Source organism: Helianthus annuus, chromosome 13 (genome assembly GCF_002127325.2).
Source record: "Helianthus annuus cultivar XRQ/B chromosome 13, HanXRQr2.0-SUNRISE, whole genome shotgun sequence".
Lineage (NCBI taxonomy): Eukaryota > Viridiplantae > Streptophyta > Magnoliopsida > Asterales > Asteraceae > Helianthus > Helianthus annuus.
This window is the reverse complement of record NC_035445.2, coordinates 46,937,234-46,956,086: the sequence shown is the minus strand read 5'-3', so window position 1 is coordinate 46,956,086 and position 18,853 is coordinate 46,937,234. Positions and strand designations below refer to the sequence as shown.

The 18,853-nt window shown below is 39.9% G+C and overlaps 1 non-coding gene across 1 annotated transcript; it reads left to right on the top strand.

Moving 5' to 3' along the window:
* Window positions 1–13,626: 13,626 nt before the first annotated feature.
* On the top strand, window positions 13,627–13,732 carry LOC118486184. Its single transcript, XR_004878039.1, has one exon. It is a non-coding gene; the product is annotated as a small nucleolar RNA R71 (small nucleolar RNA).
* The last annotated feature ends 5,121 nt before the right edge of the window (window positions 13,733–18,853 follow it).

Below are 18,853 nucleotides of genomic sequence, written 5' to 3'. Positions count from 1 at the left end.
TTTAAGTTGGGAATTCTAAGACTAACAAGGTTATATTTTTACAAGTTTACAACCGATAGCGTCGTGATAAAAAGAACCAACATAAGAAAATTATGAAACGGCATGACAAGCTTAGTTAAAATTCGATTATATATACTAGATCACATAAAAACCCATTCCCACAAAAGTGAGTTTTGAGCCTTTATTGAGCATACAAATATACATCTTTACGCTAAATGCTCATTTTTCGTTTCTTGTGTGGATAGCCGCTTGGTTCTTACGACTCTAGAACTTGCCACGACAATTCATTCCCGGTCCTTGCCAACTTAAACCCAAGTAAGTAAATGATGGAGGCATTAGGACTAACCCTTTTTTTCTTTCAAAACCATTATTTTTATTTTTCTTTTCACTTACCCAAAAACTCCCCCTTGTTAGCCCCTTTGAGCCTAAACCTTTTCGTTTCTTAACCCCAAAACCCTTTTTACCCACAAAAAAAAAAACCCTTTTTTATTTTTACCCTTTATTTTAGTAACAAGCTCGGTTTTCGTGTGACTAAAAAAAATATTTATAATGAAGTTAGAAATAAACAAACAAAGCTCCTCAAACAAAAGCTTGTTTGAAGAAATACTTCATTAAAAAAAAGTCACAAAAACAAAATGTTTTACGAAAACCGACGCTTTTTACGACTTTCGCCCTTTTCTACTAACCACTAACCCAACTACCCACCTTTAGTCCAAGCCTAACCCTTCACCCCAAAAAGTCCTCTTAATATTTACAAAGGTATAAAGTTAAAAAGGAGGAGGATTGATTGCTTGGCAAGCTTATGGTAGGAACAAGTTCCATGCCGCTCTCGAGTGATTCACTAAAAATACACCTTCGGCCGAGTGTGAGTGATTTCTCCCATGAGGTATGTGAACTTGTATATAAATGGAATTTTAAAAAGGCATGTTATGCCTAAATAAATAATTTACCTTATGAAAAGTTTTTAATAAATCATGACGAATAGCATTGTAAATAAATAAAAATAAAACCCAATAAAAATCTTGGATTCCCGACACTCTATGACAAGCCAAAACCTTCTCTTCTACCCATTCCATTTGGGAGTGTAAGCCACATATTAAAGAGTTTTGCTTGAGGACAAGCAAAAGTTCAAGTGTGGGGATATTTGATGTGTGTAAAATGCAACATATAAATTACATCAAATGAGGCATAAAACTAACCCTTTTTAAGTACTAATGTTGGAAAAAGTGTGTTTTTGTCTTCCTTTTGTATTTTCAGGATTAAATGAGCTCAAGTTAACAAAAGAAGCAAAAAGACAGCTAAATCTAGCATAAATACAAGAAAAGGAATAAAAGTGGATTGCCCGACCCCTCAACAGCATCCTCCCAAGCAAAACAGAGAAGGCAGAAGACTGAACACGCCCCGTGCTCAGCGAGCACGGGGCCGTGCCCAAGAAGCAGCAGAAAAGACAAACCTGTAGAAGCTTCTATTGCTCACCACGGGGTCGTGCCCAGTGAACACGAGGGCGTGCCCAAAGTACTGCAGGCGCATTAATTGTAATTGCGAATTACAATTAATGAGGAGAGATAGTGTCAGACAGGCACGGGGCCGTGCCCAGCGGACACGGGGCCGTGCCCAGGCCTCTGTTCAGCCTATAAATAGGAGTGCTTGGCTTCATTGCAACTCATCCATTGGCACACCACCTCTCTCACACTTCATCCACCACCCACCACCATCACAACACCATCATCCATTGTCCATCATAAAGTGTGTGAGTCGTCTCGGGATACAAGATTGATCGTAAGAGTTCTTGACAATCAAGGCCATGTTTGCCTAAGTCTCTTACATCACTTGGTGAAGACAAGTGTTTAGTATAATACTTTTTATTTTTAATCTTTTGCACTTTTTATTTGGTTTTGTATTAATGACTTTAATAACTAGTTTCGTATGTTGAAGGTGACTTTTCCTTATCGTTTGTCCGTGGTGTCTTGGCATTATTTTACTGTCTATATAAAATAAAAGATTTTCACCATTCATATCTCCACGGTCTATATAGAGGTATGTTGGCTACCTGGTCAGGGGTTAAGGGAACGGTTGGGTAAGGGTCTTGCCCTTGTTCAGCGTTTAGAGGTCCTGCAAGGGACCTGGGTCAAATTTAGTAGGATCTCCTTCAATACCCAAAGGTATTGGATGGCGGGGATTAACGTGATGTCGTGGTCACAATCAAATTTAATCCCAATAACAACTATATAGATAGTGGCAAGTGGGTATAGCACATAGGGAGTTTGTGGAATATGTGTTATTTGAAAGTTTGTCTAATGATGTGTGTAAAATGCAACATATAAATTACATCAAATGAGGCATAAAACTAACCCTTTTTAAGTACTAATGTTGGAAAAAGAGTGTTTTTGTCTTCCTTTTGTATTTTCAGGATGAAATGAGCTCAAATTCACAAAAGAAGCAAAAAGACAGCTAAATCTAACATAAATACAAGAAAAGGAACAAAAGTGGATTGCCCGACCCCTCAAAGGCATCCTCCCAAGCAGAAAAGAGAAGTCAGAAGACTGAACACGCCCCGTGCTCAGCCAGCACGGGACCGTGCCCAAGAAGCAGCAGAAAAGACAAACCTATAGAAGCTTTTATTGCCCACCACGGGGCCGTGTCCTGTGAGCACGGGGGCGTGGCGAAAGTACAGCAGGCGCATTAATTGTAATTGCGAATTACAATTAATGAAGAGAGAGAGAGTGTCAGACAGGCACGGGGGCGTGTCCAGCGGACACGGGGCCGTGCCCAGCCTTCTGTTCAGCCTATAAATAGGAGTGCTTGGTTCCATTTCAACTCATCCCTTGGCACACCACCTCTCTCACACTTCATCCACCACCCACCACCACCATAACACCATCATCCACCACCATCATCCATTGTCCATCAAGTCCATGTTTGCCTAAGTCTCTTACATCACTTGGTGAAGACAAGTGTTTAGTATAATACTTTTTATTTTTAATCTTTTGCACTTTTTATTTGGTTTTGTATTAATGACTTTAATAACTAGTTGCTTATGTTGAAGGTGATCTTTCCTTATCGTTTGTCCGTGGTGTCTTGGCATTATTTTACTGTCTATATAAAATAAAAGATTTTCACCATTCATATCTCCACGGTCTATATGGAGGTATGTTGGCTACCTGGTCAGGGGTTAAGGGAACGGTTTGGTAAGGGTCTTGCCCTTGTTCAGCGTTTAGAGGTCCTACAAGGGACCTGGGTCAATTTTAGTAGGATCTCCTTCAATGCCCATCGGTATTGGATGGCGGGGATCCAAACTCTTTGACCCTCTCATAAGTTAACTACTATTAATACCATAACTCGGCTATTTAGGACTGTATCCCTGCTGACTCAGACTACTTAGTCGAGGGTAAGTTCACCGCCAAAAGCGGGGCTTACCATAATTTGCATTAATAACTTAATTCATTTTCTTCCAATAATCCAACCCTTTAGGATTGTATCCTTGCTTACTCAAACTACTGGGTTGAGGGTAACGTCGCCTTCAAAAGAGGGGCCTACTACAATAACTAAGATAATCTCTTAAACAAGTGCAAAAGTGCGAAAATAATCAAAGGTTATACTAATACACGAGTCAGATCCAAGTGATTCATCTTGTCTATCTGTTTTTATTTTATTCTTATTTTTCAGCATTTAATTAGTCTTTATTTTCTTAGTTTAAAAACCTTTTCTAACTTTTTGATTTGATTAGACGTTGAGGATAAACCGGTACTAAAAGCTCTTGTGTCCTTGGACGACCTCGGTATCTTACCAACACTATACTACGTCCACGATGGGTGCACTTGCCCATATGTGTGTTTAGTGTTAGTAAATATCGTGTTTTATAAATTTAAAACTTGGCTAAAAGTGTAAAAAGGGCTTAAAATATACATTAAAAATATATTACACTACACGCACATCAAGTTTTTGGCGCCGTTGCCGGGGACACAAGGATTTTAAGAAAGTTAGGAATCAACGGCCTAATCATATTTTTATTTTTATTTTTAATTTTTTAGGATTTTCTTAGTTTTTCAGCTTCTGCAGAGCTCAGCACGGGTTGTGCCCGCTGAACACGCCCCCGTGCTCAATCATTGAAACTGGCAATCCTGTTTTAAGTCAGACAGTAAGCTGAACACGGGGCCGTGCTCACTCAACACGCCCCTGTGCCCAAGATTCACTTACTGAAAACAGAACCGTTAGATCCCGGCGGTTGGTAATTTCTGACATAAACATGAGTGATAGTAATTCTTTTTACTTTCGGCACTCTTATGGTATGTGGTGTCAATTGTGTGGAGGCGAACATGAAGAATTAAAATGTTACTTTCTAAATTATAGGCCCCACTACATAGACCCACCAATTCCTTATAACCTTAAGAGGGGCGAAAGTAAAAATAAGCACTATCTCTCAACTAGAAGAACTAATTCTAAATTGGTCAACTAGAAGAACTAATTCTAAATTGGTCAAAAGAACTTAGGAAGGATTTTATCGATCCGCCCCAAGACAATGACCATGAAGAAATGTTGGAACCGCATTCCGACAACCTCGTTGCTCCCAAAAATACCTTCATACCTAGCGAAGACTTGGACGATAGTCGTCCCTGTGCCGATTGTGCCGTGAAGGACTCTTCATCGACTTCGTTCGGTGCATACATAGACCTGAGCGATTCGGCATACACCTTCTTTAACGAGAGCCCGGGAATGGGTTGGACTTGTCCACCTAGAATGAAAATAGGAATTACCCTCACCAACAACCTCTTGGTTTCTCGCCTTAGTCTAGGACAATTAAGGTATCTTAGGCACTTTGGGGTTGTTCCAACCAATCAGGAGCCACCCGCTACTAGTGAGTTCCTTAAAAAAAACTAGACAACTTCATAAAACAGTCCCTCGACACAGGGCCGTGCCCAGCCAACACGCCCCCGTGTTCACCAAAAGATTCTCTTCTGATCAGTACGTCAGAATACGGACAAACTGTGTCAGAACTCCAGCTGCACACGGGGCCATGTCCAACGGAAACGGGGCCGTGTCCAGAATGCTGTCGTTTTCTATAAATGCAGCCAAGAATTCTGCACATTTGGACTAACTTGGGACAGAGATTTGAAGGAATCTTCTCTCAACTATCCTAGGTAAGTCTAAAAGAAGGTTCCAACAACCCATCTTGTCCTTTCCTCTTCTAACCATTTCCTTCTTCTCCATCTTTCTCCAAGAACTACCATTAAAAGTTTGAATTCTTCAAACTTTGTGGTAGGGATTAATGAGTTTTGTTCAGGAATCTTGGTAAAATATATGTTACGTAACATTGTTTTAAGTTATTAATATAAAAGGACCTCACAAGTTCAGAAAATAACTTAAAATTTCAAGTTTCCTTGCTTCAAAATTCTGCAGAAAGATGAACACGGGGCCGTGCTCGATGAGCACGGGGCCGTGTCCAGTCACTGTTTCATCAAATAAACTATTTTTCAGTTTATTTTTCGTAGAATGTCAAGTGAAGGCAGCGAAACATCTTCCGTGCATTCATCAAACAGCCGAAGAGGAAGGAGGCCCTCCGTTGATGCTACGCTTGTGCACTATGTGATAGCATTAAGGGAGGCTCTCGACGAAATGACGTCAGTAGAGGAGGTCCTAATCGACCGTATTAACGATCTTACGGTGGGACTTGAAAGCAGCTTCCAAGAAATTAACCTCTTGCACCAGAGGTTAAATATTCTTGTAGCACCCCCGATGGAACCAGTCCTTCCACAACAGGATTGGAACCTGACACTCGGGATTAACAACCCTACCGGGTGGGAAGATTTTTCGGCGGAACCTCCCGTGGAGCACCAACAAGAGATCCCGGTGGAAATCAAAACTCCTCAAACTGATGCCAATTAGCCTACTTTTCTCCTTCCAAGGGAGGTGGAGGAGTGGCTCGCCGACATATGAGGAAAGCCACACCCGGAAGATGGAGTTTTAAAAAGGCCTTGTCTAACCAAGATTAGTAGCTTCTTGGAAATTTTGCTAATTAGAATAAAGTATAGGCTAGAACTCCATGGTTTAGTATTTCCTTGTTTTCATATTTAGTTTAGTGTAAGTCCTCTCTATGGTTGCAATGAAATGATGGTTTTCAAAGTTTGATGGTTCATAATGAATAAAACACACTCATGGTGGTAAAGGATGAAAAGGGAAACGAGAAAAATGGCCCCATGCACAAGAACAAGGCAAACCGACATGAATTTCTCCATTACAGAAGGCTCAACACGGGCCGTTCCAACCAACACGACCCCGTGCTGAACCCCCTGCAGAAAAATGCCCAGTTCAGGTAACTGGACACGGGCCGTGTTCACCAGACACGCCCCCGTGTCCAGGCTTCTGTCTCATTTCTTTAATTTTTGTTACTGGCACCTGAACACGGGGCCGTGTCCGGTCCCCACGGGGCCGTGTCCAGATTGCCAGTAACATAAATCTTTGCTTTTTAACACCACATTACACATCCAATCAACCTAAAAATTTATTTTTGGGACACATTGAGGACAATGTGTAATTTAAGTGTGGGGGGGGGGGAGCTAAAACCTTGAAATTTTGCAAGTCCTAATAACAAGTGTTACACAAAACTCTATTGGAACCGCTAAACACCCCAAATTTTTTTCAAAAACTTTCATTTTTTTTACTTGTCTAAAGTTTAAGTTAGGAATCCTAAGATTAATAAGGTTACATTTTTACAAATTTACCACCGAGAGCGTCGTGATAACAAGAACCAACATTAGAAAATTATGAAACGGCATGACAAGCTTGGTTAAAATTCGATTATATATATACTTGATCACATAAAAACCCTTTCCCACAAAAGTGAGTTTTGAGCCTTTATTGAGCATACAAATTTACATCTTTAGACTAAATGCTCATTTTTCATTTCTTGTGTGAATAGTCGCTTGGTTCTTACGACTCTAGAACTTGTCACGACGATTCATTCCCGGTTCTTACCAATTTAAACCCAAGTAAGTAAATGATGGAGACATTAGGACTAACCATATTTCTTTCTACACCATTATTTTTCAATTTTTTTTACCACCTACCCAAAATCCCCCTAGTTAACCCCTTTGAGTCTAAACCTTTCAATTCTTTACCCTAAAACCTTTTCACCCACCAAAAACCCTTTTTATTTTCACCCTTTATTTTAGTAACAAGCTCGGTTTTTCGTGTGACAAAAAAAAAAAAATTTTGATGAAGTTAGAAATAAACAAACAAAGCTATTAAAACAAAAAGCTTGTTTGGAGAAATACTTCGAAATAAAAATTCACTAAAACAAAGTGTTTTACAAAAACCGACGCTTTTTACGCTTTTCGCCCTTTTACTAACCACTAACCCAACCACCCACCTTTAGCCCAAGCCTAACCCTTCAACCAAAAAAAGCACTCTTGATATTTACAAAGGTATATAGTTAAAAAGGAGGAGGATTTATTGCTTGGCAAGCTTATGGTAGGAATAAGTTCCATGCCGCTCTCGAGTGATTCACAAAAAATACACCTTCGGCCGAGTGTTGAGTGATTTCTACCGTGAGGTATGTGAACGTGTATATAAATGAAATTTTAAAAAGGCATGCTATGCCCAAATAAGTAATTTCTCTTATGAAACGTTCTAAATAAATCATAACGAATAGGATTGTAAATGAATAAAAATAAAACCAAAAAGATCTTGGATTCCTGACACTCTATGACAAGCAAAAAACCTTCTCTTCTACCCATTCCATTTGGGAGTGTAAGCCACATATTAAAGAGTTTTGCTTGAGGACAAGCAAAAGTTCAAGTGTGGGGGTATTTGATGTGTGTAAAATGCAACATATAAATTACATCCAATGAGGCATAAAACTAACCCTTTTTAAGTACTAATGTTGGAAAAAAAAGTGTTTTTGTCTTCCTTTTGTATTTTCAGGATGAAATGAGCTCAAATTCACAAAAGAAGCAAAAAGACAGCTAAATCTAACATAAATACAAGAAAAGGAACAAAAGTGGATTGCCCGACCCCTCAACGGCATCCTCCCAAGCAGAAAAGAGAAGTTAGAAGACTGAACACGCCCCGTGCTCAGCCAGCACGGGGCCGTGCCCAAGAAGCAGCAAAAAAGACAAACCTATAGAAGCTTCTATTGCCCACCACGGGGCCGTGTCCAGTGAGCACGGGGGCGTGGCGAAAGTACAGCAGGCGCATTAATTGTAATTGCGAATTACAATTAATGAAGAGAGAGAGTGTCAGACGGGCACGGGGGCGTATCCAGCGGAGACGGGGCCGTGCCCAGCCTTCTGTTCAGCCTATAAATAGGAGTGCTTGGTTCCATTTCAACTCATCCCTTGGCACACCACCTCTCTCACACTTCATCCACCACTCACCACCACCATAACACCATCATCTACCACCATCATCCATTGTCCATCATATAGTGTGTGAGTCGTCTCGGGATCCAAGATTGATCGTAAGAGTTCTTGACAATCAAGGCCATGTTTGCCTAAGTCTCTTACATCACTTGGTGAAGACAAGTGTTTAGTATAATACTTTTTATTTTTAATATTTTGCACTTTTTATTTGGTTTTGTATTAATGACTTTAATAACTAGTTGCTTATGTTGAAGGTGATCTTTCCTTATCGTTTGTCCGTGGTGTCTTGGCATTATTTTACTGTCTATATAAAATAAAAGATTTTCACCATTCATATCTCCACGGTCTATATGGAGGTATGTTGGCTACCTGGTCGGGGGTTAAGGGAACGGTTTGGTAAGGGTCTTGCCCTTGTTTAGCGTTTAGAGGTCCTGCAAGGGACCTGGGTCAATTTTAGTAGGATCTCCTTAAATGCCCATAGGTATTGGATGGCGGGGATCCAAACTCTTTGCCCCCCTCATAAGTTAACTACTATTAATACTGTAACCCGGCTATTTAGGACTGTATCCCTGCTGACTCAGACTACTTAGTCGAGGGTAACGTCACAGCCAAAAGCGGGGCTTACCATAATTTGCATTAATAACTTAATTCATTATCTTCCAATAATCCAACCCTTTAGGATTGTATCCTTGCTGACTCAAACTACTGGGTTGAGGGTAACGTCACTTCAAAAGAGGTGCCTACTACAATAACTAAGATAATCTCTTAAACAAGTGCAAAAGTGCGAAAATAATCAAAGGTTATACTAATACACGAGTCGGATCCAAGTGATTCATCTTGTCTATCTGTTTTTATTTTATTTTTATTTTTCAGCATTTAATTAGTTTTTATTTTCTTAGTTTAAAAACCTTTTCTAACTTTTTGATTTGATTAGACGTTGAGGGTAAACCGGTACTAAAAGCTCTTGTGTCCTTGGACGACCTCGGTATCTTACCAACACTATACTACGTCCAAGATGGGTGCACTTGCCCATATGTGTGTTTAGTGTTAGTAAATATCGTGTTTTATAAATTTAAAACTTGGCTAAAAGTGTAAAAAGGGCTTAAAATATACATTAAAAATATATTACACTACACGCACATCATCTAATTTAACTAAATTAATCTAATTGCAAAAGAAATAAAATTCGAGAGTTTATGTGAGTGAATTGGTTTTTCTTTTCTTTTTTTTTTTACTAAGAATACTAATTAATTTGTGAAATGAAAGTTGAGTTTGTAAACAATTTGGAGACGAATGACCATCCTAAGTTTCCGGTTTGCCTCAACAATTGTGTTATAATCCACTAGAAAGAACTACATAGACATAGTTCATGCATAATTACTTATTGTGATGAAAGGGAACTAAGTACTCAGATTCCTAGAACGTGAGGTTGTTACCCGATGACCAATCAACGCTTACCCAATCCTAATTTTACCCATGATATCTCGATTGCCAACGGCACCAAGAACGTATGGTTTCAAACTAGAATATCATAAGAATCAACACTTTACAAATAAGCAATCACACACCATGATAAACAAGACATAGATAGAGTTTACCATTCTTGAAATTATGGAATCAAAACATAATTGTTTCATGCAAACCTTTAACCTAGGATGACCATAAAGAACCTAGCCACTCATGGCTGGGAAAACTTTGTAGCAAAATAGTAGGAAATTGTTGTTTATAAGAATCACCAACACAACTAATGAAAACTAGATGATTAGATAGTTCCAAGATGATGTTCTTTACTCCCAAGTGCCTCTCAAATACTTCCTAACTCGTTCTAGCCAAGTAGTAACCGAAATTGCATGATTAAACATCATAAATCCCCATAAAATGGCCAAAAAATGCGAAGGTTACACAATTGGATAAGTCAGTGCCGTAAGCTACGCTGCCTGCCATAGCTTACGGCAGTCAGCAAGGTCAAATGTCAGCATATGGCGCCGTAAGCTACGCCGCCTGCCATAGCTTACAGTGCCCAATTGTTCCTTACGACGGTGAGCTCCTGTTTTACGGCAGACATCTTGGCACTTGGTGTGGGGGCCGTAGCCTACGGCAGAGGCCGTAGGTTACGGTGTTGTATCTTCTTTTTCCTCATTTCTTCATTAAAAACTTGATTTTCTTCACATCTTGATTATGCCATCTTCCCACATCCATCTAAGCTTCCTAATTCTAGCATCTTGAGCACTTTAACACCTGTATATCAAATCATCTAGTGGTTACCAAGTTCAAGCGATTAACTGAATAAAGCATGGAATGTGCATATATTTAGACCTTTTAAGGGTTGTCCTACGGACCACCCGTCACATCCCCACACTTACCCGTTGCTTTTCCCAAGCAACCTATTCAAATACTATTTTCAACCACAAGCGACCAATCGTGCAAACCAAGCTAAAGTGTCGTCCTTTTACTAACTTTCAATCATACCACAAAACACACCTCCCACAAAAACTCTTGATGACAAGAAAATTAACATGTTATGCTAAATCACTCAATGCGTGTATGTGTGTGTGCGACAATAAGCTTGTATGAAAATCAAGTTTCTTCCTAACGAATATCTAACATGCTTATGAATCAAAGGAACTTACGGGTTGTAACGGGGCTAGGTGCAAGGGTAGGAAAATGGTGGAATACATATGAGAAGGCTAATTGATTTGACCCGGTTTTATTTCCACTACTAAACAAAGCAAACGACTATGTACAAAACATCATAAACTTCTAAACTACTATTGAAACTAATAACTTCTTTTTGTATTTTTCTCATATTTTTTTTAACACATCAACTCAACAATATATACAAGAACATCAATACTACATACTAAATCTCCTAAACCGGGTCATTTCAAAAGGTAAAATTTTGTAAGAAGTAGGTTTGGGTCACAACCGAATAGTATAAGGCTCAAACATGGCTTTCTAAAGACCAAACCCCCACCCCTCACAATACCAAGCTCATATATGTAAAGTATGAGGTCCAACCCACCAATCCCGCACTCTCACACATCTAGACGAGGCTTCCTAAAAGTCCCCTATCATTTCCAAAAGCATGCTAACTCTAGGATTTAACAAGTATTCACACACAAGTTCTATTAACACACGACACACACCGCCACTCAAACAATGAAATATCAATAACAAACATGTGTGGCTCAAGTTCTCACCAAGAAAAGACTAGGAATGGGTGTTGGTGTGTCAAATGGAACAATATCAAGTTTTCAAATTTTGACACTTTTACTTGGTTTCACAAAAATTTTTAACTTCTCAAAAATTTCCCCCATCCCCACACTTGGGATACATTGTCCCAATGTATGGTTTTGAGGGAAAGATCGCTTTCAACAAAACACCAACATTAGCTTAACATCTCGAACCCCAAATTTCTTTTTTTTTATTTTTTATTTTATTTCTAAAAAAACACCACCAACTTTCACAACCCAACAAACACATCAACATCAAAACACCACCCTACCTCCCAACCATAAACAAAAGCAAACAACTAACTACCAATATTTCAAAGCTAAAGAACACAACAAGACTAAGGAAAAAGTACATCGACCTGGTGAAGTTTGATACAACAAATGTTGTAGAAAATCCGACTTCCTATCACTACTTTCACACCAATCTCCGCACATCTTCCCCACACTTGAGTGTTGCCATGACCCTGAAACATAGAAAGATAAAAATAGCAAGATCAATATAAAACCCCGGGTTGCCTCCCGAGCAGCGCTAAGTTTCGAGTCTTCAGCCAGACCGTGCCACCCTCATTTAAGGTGGCTCAAAAGAATCGGTTCCTGCCATCTCCATCACTTCCTTGTGCCATTGAGCAACATGCATTCATCTTGTTTTGACTTGGTGGGTAATCAAATACGCTCTTGCTTGAACCCATATGCTTTTCTTCACGATCCGGTGGGTGATTTCTTCTCATTCTTTGGAACACCTTTTCACTAAACCCGCTATCATCCGCCTTAACAAACTCGTAACTAATCATCTTCGTCTGGACATTAAATGACAACTTACGGTTCTTTTCGGTCATGTTAATGATTCCTTCTCTATAATCAATTTGAGCATTTTCCGTATAGAGAAACGGTCGACCCAAAATCACCTTTTGTTGTGACGCCATCGTGGTAGTAGCATAATCTAAAACCAGAAAATCCACTGGGTATTCGAATTCTCCCAACCGAATCATAACATTCTTAATTATTCCTCGTGGACGCCTCCAACTCTCATCCGCCAAGCTCACCATGGTGTCTACATCTTCAAGCGGACCGAAATCGTACATGTCATATAAATCGCCTGGTAGCACACTCATGCTTGCCCCATAGTCCAACAATGCGTGAGGGATTTTTAATTTTCCCACACGGATAGGCACAATTGGTGCTCCATGCTCTCTGTCCATTTCAACTTCGGCATCCTTTTTCAAACCTGCATTTATTTGACACGAAGAGGTTAGACATTTTTCATTAAATTCGGTACTAGGAACGGTGCTTACCACATTGATATTAACGCCTTTTATGTTATTGGGATTTGTCACCGTATCACTTGGTAGCTGGCCTTTTGCTTTCTTCAAAATCGCCACTTCACTCGCAAGTTGACCCATTTGAGTAGTCAAAGTTTGAATAGCTTTATCACGGGCCTCGTCCTTTTGCATCCGAACCTCATCACGTTGATTCATTCGTTGCATTTCAACTTGCATCGCCTTCAACATCTCCATTACTTCGTTTCCACCCGAAGAGCTTTGACCCGTTTGATATTGCCTTTGAAATCCTTGTTTCCTTGGAAATTCGGGTTAGCTTGATTTGAAGGGTGCCCATACCGAAAGTTCGGGTGGTTTCTCAACCCGGGGTGGTAAGTGTTAGAATTCATATTATAGTTTCTACCACCCCCTCCTTGACCTTGTACCGCATAAACTTCTTCATATTGCCCTTCCACCACTCCCTGGCAATTTTTAGCCGCATGACCTATTACATTACACAATGCACAAACATCATAAATTTGATTAGTAGTTTGAACATTACCATTGTCAACTGCATGAACTTGCGATCTCGTGACAGCCGGTCGTGCTCTCCTTGATGCTTCAGCTTTCCTCTTTGAGGTAATGGCCATTTGTTCCAAGAACTCCCAATCCTCATCTTCATAATTTGTGCCAAAAGTCCCATTTGTGATGGACATTAGATCACGTGCATCCTCGGCACACAACCCTTCATGAAAGGCGTTCATCAACTCCCAAAGCTCAATCCCATGGTGTGGACAATTTTTAATCATCATGTTTAAGCGCTCGAAGGCTTCATGGAACATTTCGCCTTGTTGTTGTTAGAAACTTCTCAACCCTTTCCTAGCATCATTGGTCTTTTGGGCGGTATAAAATTCGTCTAAAAATGTTTGTTGCATTTCCCCCCAAGTATAAATAGATGCCGAAGGCAAAGTGTAGAACCACTTCTTTGCCTTATCTTCCAAGGAGAATTGAAATAAGACCAACTTCACATCATAGACTGAAAAACCTTGACTCCCAAGAGTGTTGCAAATTGAGTCATAGGCGTCCAAATGAAAATAAGGTTCCTCCGTCGCTAGACCCTTATATTTCGGCAAACTTTGTAAGGAATTAGTCCTTACTTCAAAGGTTCTTCCTTGGTTATTATGAGGAATAACCACCGGTAAAGGATTGTGAGTAATCACCGGCCTAAAATGCGCTTCAATACCCCTCGCATTTTCTCTAAGATGCCTCCTTGGTACACCAAACCGACCCCTTGGATGAACTTGACCCATTGGTCTTTGTATAGGCCCTTATGGTGCAATTGGTTGTTGAAATTGTTGTTGTGGCACCGGTGGGTGTTGAATTGGCCTTTGGAATTGTGGTTGCACATTTTGTGGGTGAACTTGTTACAAAGGTACCGGGCGTTGCAGTTGCGGCCCTTGTGGCCTTGGCCTAATATGTTGAGGCATGAGTTGTTGTTGTTGTACCCCACCAACATTTGGAATCACTTGCATTTGGCCTTGCATATAACCATATTCCCTTTGATCTCCTTCACCCCCATAAGCGTACCCGTCTTCATCAAAACCTTCAAACTCCTCATAACCTTCATCATACCCATCTCCTTGAATTCCCGAAGACTGCCCAAATGGAAGAGTCGAGTATTGGAAACCCGACTGGTTTGAAGGTCTAAATGATGTAGCATGGATAATGGTCGAGTTTGGTGCTATAGTATGGCTTGAATATGATGGACCCGCACCCGGGAAGAAATGGGACAATGGTGGTATAGTAGTGGAAGGGTTAAACGTGATGTTTGGTTCTTCTTGGGTAGCAATGGGTTGTGTGGTGTTGGTTGGTGTAACATTTTGGATTATAATGGGTTCGGTAGTGTTTGGTGGAAAGGTGGTATTTGGTGATGGTTGAGTAGATGATGGTATAAAAGATTGAGCAGGTTTACCCGTAGTGGGTGGTGGTGGTGGTGGATCTCTATCCATGTATCGAAGTGTTGTAATGGGCGTAATTGGCGTTGTTGGTGAACCACTGATGGTATTTTCTCTAAGTAAAATTCTGTTTGCTCGCAAAGTTCTCTCAATTTCTGGATCAAACACTAATGGTGACAGCTTGTGAGAGCTTCTAGTACGCATGCACCTGTAAGTACCTGCACACTAACACACCCGTGTAAACCAGAAAAATAACAACTTAAAACAAGAATAAAAATAACACACATTGCGCACTACTCCCCGGCAACGGCGCCAAAATTTGACGTGATGTCGTGGTCACAATCAAATTTAATCCCAATAACAACTATATAGATAGTGGCAAGTGGGTATCGAACACAGGGAGTTTGTGGAATATGTGTTATTTGAAAGTTTGTTTAATTTAACTAAATTAATCTAATTGCAAAAGAAATAAAATTCGAGAGTTTATGTGAGTGAATTGGTTTTTTTTTTTTTTTTTTTTTTTTTTTTTTTTTTTTTACAAAGAATACTAATTAATTTGTAAAATGAAAGTTGAGTTTGTAAACAATTTGGAGACGAATGACCATCCTAAGTTTCCGGTTTGCCTCAACAATTGTGCTATCATCCACTAGAAAGAACTACATAGACATAGTTCATGCATAATTACTTATTGTGATGAAAGGGAACTAAGTACTCAGATTCCTAGAACGTGAGGTTGTTACCCGATGACCAATCAACCCTTACCCAATCCTAATTTTACCCATGATATCTCGATTGCCAACGGCACCAAGAACGTATGGTTTCAAACTAGAATATCATAAGAATCAACACTTTACAAATAAGCAATCACACACCATGATAAACAAGACATAGATAGAGTTTACCATTCTAGAAATTATGGAATCAAAACATAATTGTTTCATGCAAACCTTTAACCTAGGATGACCATAAAGAACCTAGCCACTCATGGCTTGGACAAACATTGTAGCAAAATAGTAGGAAATTGTTGTTTACAAGAATCACCGACACAACTAATGAAAACTAGATGATTAGATAGTTCCTAGATGATGTTCTTTACTCCCAAGTGCCTCTCAAATACTTCCCAACTCTTTCTAGCCAAGTAGTAACCGAAATTGCATGATTAGACATCATAAATCCCCATCAAATGGCCAAAAAATGCGAAGGTTACACAATTGGATAAGTCAGCGCCGTAAGCTACGCTGCCTGCCGTAGCTTACGGCAGTCAGCAGGGTCAAATTTCAGCATATGGCGCCGTAAGCTACGCCGCCTGCCATAGCTTATGGTGCCCAATTGTTCCTTACGGCGGTGAGCTCCTGTTTTACGGCAGACATCATGGCACTTGGTGTGGGGGCCGTAGCCTATGGTAGAGGCCGTAGGTTACGGTGCTGTATCTTCTTTTTCCTCATTTCTTCATTAAAAACTTGAGTTTCTTCACATCTTGATTATGCCATCTTCCCACATCCATCTAAGCTTCCTAATTCCAGCATCTTGAGCACTTTAACACATGTATATCAAATCATCTAGTGGTTACCAAGTTCAAGCGATTAACCGAATAAAGCATGGAATGTGCATATATTTAGACCTTTTAATGGTTGTCCTACGGACCACCCGTCAGGGATCCAAACTCTTTGACCCCCTCATAAGTAAACTACTATTAATACTATAACCCGGCTATTTAGGACTGTATCCCTGCTGACTCAGACTACTTAGTCGAGGGTAACGTCACCTCCAAAAGAGGGGCCTACCATAATTTGCATTAATAACTTAATTCATTATCTTTCAATAATCCGATCCTTTAGGATTGTATCCTTGCTGACTCAAACTACTGGGTTGTGGGTAACGTCGCCTTCAAAAGAGGGGCCTACTACAATAACTAAGATAATCTCTTAAACAAGTACAAAAGTGCGAAAATAATCAAAGGTTATACTAATACACGAGCCGGATCCAAGTGATTCATCTTGTCTATCTGTTTTTATTTTTATTTTATTTTTCAGCACTTAGTTAGTTTTATTTTCTTAGTTTAAAAATCTTTTTCTAACATTTTGATTTGATTAGACGTTGACGATGGGTGCACTTGCCCATATGTGTGTTTAAAAGCACTTGTGTCCTTGGACGACCTCGGTATCTTACCAACACTATACTACGTCCACGATGGGTGCACTTGCCCATATGTGTGTTTAGTGTTAGTAAATATCGTGTTTTATAAATTTAAAACATGGCTAAAAAGTGTAAAAAGGGCTTAAAATATACATCCAAATTATAACACACTTCACGCACATTACAAACCTAAATAGCGCTATCAACTAGTACCCCGTTACCTCTCAGGTAACAACCAAGATGGGACTTAATGGTGATAGGAATTGGGTGTATTATCCAACATCCCAGTTTTTTTACCCAAATGACCTATTCCTCTCAGGAATACCCACTGATTGTCCCACCCACCGGGATGCATGCTCAAGAGGAAGTGAACTCACCTTGGATTGCTCGATAATGTAAATTACTTGTTCACAGTTGATCTACCAACCACGTCCTAACATGGTTATCAATATCAATCAGTTTTGGTTTACTAGTGAGCCACGTATTTAACAAGTAATCGTCACATATCACGAAATAGTAACAACACATAGCATGACGGAATCATTCTATATTTTACAGTCTATCGTGCAGGTTCATCAACACATATTACATAACAACCCAAACATCAAGTACTCAATTGTGCGGCCCAAGCATTCAGGCCCACACATCTTGTGCGACCCGAATGACCTTGTGCGACTCGGATGGCCTTGTGCGATCCAGCTGGGTTGTGCGATCCACACCGCCCTCAGCCCATCAGTCTTGTGCGATTGGGTTTCGGCCCAAGGACATGTACGGCCCCATCACTTGTAGGATTGAGGCCATGTTGTGAGACTGGGACTTGTGCGACTCAGCCCAACTACCCGGCCCAATGTTTGTACCAGCCCACAGGCTTGTGTGATTGATCTATGTCTTGTGCGAGTCATAACACTTTTGCGACTCGGGTTGGCTTGTGCGACCAAGCCAAATCCCCAATTCAGTTACATAGTTTCCTCAATTACATCCCACTAATTTCTCAATCATGTTACACAGAATTCGAAACAGTTGTTGATAAATCCATACATTGAAATTATTATTATCTCATGATTAATTCCATCATCATCATTTAAAATGAACAAATCAAAAAACATAATTCAAGATCCAAACAACAAGCTAACATTACTATGAACACGTTACACTACCAAATCATCGATCATCCTTATCTCGTTAATCCGAGTTATTGATTAATCCTCAATTCAACCCTAAGAACACTAGCAATCCATATGATGTGTTCATGTATGTTTAATTAACAGGTTAACACCAAGATCATGCCCTCCCTTAACATACATTTATGCGAATCATCATAGTCCATATCATTCATCATGTTTTCTAGCAAGAACCCTAAATAGATATGATTGCACATGATCAGACATAATCGAACAAGATTAAAACATTTCGTAATCATACTAATCGAGAGATATCGAGCGCCCTAGATTGCTTGGATGAGAAGAGTAGTGCCACACGAGGAAAAGATCTCGAAGAATGGGGAAGACAACCGACGAGTTCGAGTAGAGAGGAGTGGGAGAGCTAGGGTTTCGTGTGTGTTTATGTTTTGCAAGATTACGAGGAGTAAACACCCATCCCCATGTTGTTATGCGCTAAATGGAGTGGGCCGAACCCATCCTTGGGTTGCCCTTGGGCCACGGGTTCAAGCAAATAGAGTTGGCTCGATCATTTGAGCGACCGGACCAGTTTCACATTACAACTACGTAACACATAACATATAAAATCATAACATTCATTGAAATCAAACACATCAATTAATCACGTATGTTCATACAATACATTAAAGCACAATGGAAGGTTCTTAAAATACGAGTTGTCACATCATCCCCAACTTGAAAGAAATTTTGTCCCGAAATTTAACAAGTCGTCCAAAGTGGCAAGATGTTAAATTAGGA